Source organism: Zalophus californianus, chromosome 3 (assembly GCF_009762305.2).
Source record: "Zalophus californianus isolate mZalCal1 chromosome 3, mZalCal1.pri.v2, whole genome shotgun sequence".
Classification (NCBI taxonomy): domain Eukaryota; kingdom Metazoa; phylum Chordata; class Mammalia; order Carnivora; family Otariidae; genus Zalophus; species Zalophus californianus.
Window position 1 is genome coordinate 13,905,392 of NC_045597.1, and position 3,294 is coordinate 13,908,685.

The window sequence follows — 3,294 nt, forward strand, 5'->3', positions numbered from 1 at the left end:
AGTTAATTTTATATATATGTATGCTTTAATTACCTGTCCTTTAATAAATATTGCATTTTACATAATTCAGAGAGCTCTGAGTTATGCAGTTAAGCCATCAACACGTGGAATTCGCTACACAGGATTTTTTTCAAGGGTAAGTTTGTAATGGTTTGGAAATTCTGAGCTTGCTTGTGTCACCCACCACAGTGGTCGGACACATTCCTGTTCTTAAACGGTAAATTATATACAAGCAATGACAGTACAAATGATTATAAAGTCAAAGAAACAAAACTATTATTTTAATTATATAAATTGTGTGATTTCTTGCGCCTTCTATTTGGAGTGTAAAACTATGAGAAGCAGAGGGCTCACCGAAGGGTGTAATATTTTTGTTTGGCAAGTGAAAATCGTAATTCACACGTGAAACATACTCGTTTTCTTTCATGCCTATTACTAAAGATCATTTTGTAGTGGAGAGATGGGGCGACAGAAAAAGATCCACCTCAGGAGCGAAAGGCACTGCGGACAGGCAATGAGCACATTTCCCGCTCTTATCTCAGGTAATAAGACAGAAATCAGTCCTGAACTGGACTGAACAAGAGCCCCCCACTACCTCAAGCAGTAGTTCCAAGGGGGGAAAGAATGGATAAAGGCTGGTATTCTTATTAATTTGGACTTTTACGTGGACACTTCCACTTCAGCCATAACGGAGTAACCAGAAATGAACTTCCCTTCCCACCATAAACAGAGATAAAGACAAAATAAACAACTACGTTCAGATATTGGACAACAGGCAGGGCAGGACGGTGATCCCCGAGATTAGGGACACAAACAAGGTGAGCCTCAGCTTTCTTCGTGAGACTTTCTGCACAACAGTGCAGACAGGGGGACCTCACCTAGAGCACAGTGATCTCCCAGAGGCAAGGCAACAGAAACTGGTGTTGGGGACCGATGAAGCATCTGGAATCTGTGGGGCAGAGTAATGGAGAAGAAAGTGCTACAGGGAGTAGGAACTCCGCAACAGTGAGGAGGGTTTCCCTTCAGTCTGAGGCTGAAGAGTAAGTTTTGCATGTGTAGGAAACCCTGAGAACTGGCCAAAGAACCTCCAGGGAGCTTTCAGCTTCAGATCCAATCTCAGAGCTCAGAGGATGAGAGAACTTCCAGATCCAACCAGCCCGAGGGGAAAGCTCCTGCTGCACGCCCAGGCATTCCATAAGGACACCAGAGTCCAGCTTTTGGGGCGGGCCTCAGCTAGATTTAGATAAAGACTGCTGGAACCCCACCGGAACAAAACACAAAAGTCAGCCTCAAACTCACCAGCTGGTCCACAAGTAACTCAAGCACCTTCTTAAAGTCCAACGTTGTTTGTAGGAAGATAACAAAACCCAGAACTTGACAATAGAAAGCCCACCAAGCCCAGCATCTAATACAGAAGCACTTTATAATCAAATTCTTGCCACAGAAAGATACCAGGTCCAGATGGCTTCACTGTTGAATTCTATCAGTCATTTAAGGAATAAATGATACCAAACCTTCACAGGCTCTTGAGAAAAAACAGCCACTTTATAGGAGGCTGGCACAAACCCAAAGAGCTTATAAGAAACGGAAACTGGGCAGACCAATATTCCCCATGAAAACAGTCACGAAAGCTTTAAGAAAATATTAGAAAATCAAATCCAAAAATATATATTAGCAGGCCATATATGCTTATAGAGTAGATATACACATATACACGTATAAATGCACACATATATAACACACATGCCAGTTTTTATATATTAAATTTTTATATATTAGTTGATCTGTACTTATGTATATTATACCTCATTTACAATTATAAAAACATCAATAGAACACATTAATTAGGAAAAAATTGCAAAGCCTATATCTGATAAGGGATTTGTATTTAGAGTATATAAAGAACTCCTATGACTCAATAATAAAAAGACAAATAACCCAATTAAAGAATGGGTAAAGGATTTGAATAGCCATTTCTCTAAAGAAGATACAGACAAACGGCCAATAAACATATCAACAGATGCTCAGCATTACTAGTCATTAGGAAAAAGCAAATCAAAACCACACTGAAATACCACTTTACACACTCCAGGATGGATATAATAAGAAAGTTAATAACAAGGATTGCTAAGGATGTGGAGAAAGCAGAACAAAACTTACACACTCATGACTTGTGCACTGCTTGCAGGAACGTAAATGGCGTACAGTCTTTGGAAAACAGTCTGCCAGTTCCCCAAAAGGATAAATACAACCTTATCACACAACCCAGCAATTCCGTTTGTTCCTTGAGATACACCCAAGGGACATGAAAACATACGTTCACACAAAATCTTGTACACAATGCTCATAGCAGCATTATTCATAACTGCAAGAAAGTAGAAACGACCTAACTATCCATCAACTAATGAATAAATAAAACGCAGTATACCCATCAAATGCTAATGTTCACAGTAGTGTTTCTGTAATAGTCAAAAGATGGAAACAATCCAAATGTCCACCAATGGACGAATGAATAAACAAAATACGGCATATTCATGCAATGGATTTGGCCATAAAAACGAATGAAGTAATTATATGCTATGACTTGGATGAACCTTGAAAATACTATGCCAAATGAAAAAGGCCAGTCACAAAAGACCACATAGTGTATGAGTCTGTTCATATGAAAGTCCAGAATAGGGAAACCTGTAGAGACAGAAAAGTAGACTAACAGTTGCTTTGGGCTGAGGCGGGGGGGAAGGGATGGGGGGGCATGGGGGGATGATAGCTAAAGGGTATGGGGTTTCTTTTTGAGATGAGGAAAATGTTCTAAAATTGTGGTAATGGTTGCCCATCTGTGAATATACTAAAAACTACTCAATTCTACACTTCAAATAGGTGAACTGTACGGGATATTATATCTCAATAAAGCTCTTTCCTTTTTAAGTGTTTCTTTTTAAGTGTCTTCCTTTTTAAGTGTTTCTTTAGTCTGTTATTGGAACTAGGGTCTATGTTGTCAGAGAAATGACACTCCCCGGGGCGGGGGCAGGTCCCTAAGCTACCCACGAAAGACCCGGGTCCAGACACAGCCACGCTCCGGAGAAATGCAAAGAGCTGCCCCGAAACCCAGCCTAAATCCTGTTTTCAGGGTAGAACAGATGAGGTCAGAAGTCAGGAAGCTGGCGGCACCCTGACCCAGCCCCGTCCCCAGGAAGACAGCCGCCAATATGGACAGGTTTGCTGGCGGGGGGGGGGGGGGGTCGAAGGTTCCAGAGGAGTGCGACCAGCTGCCGGCAGTCGCGACCTGCAGTGACC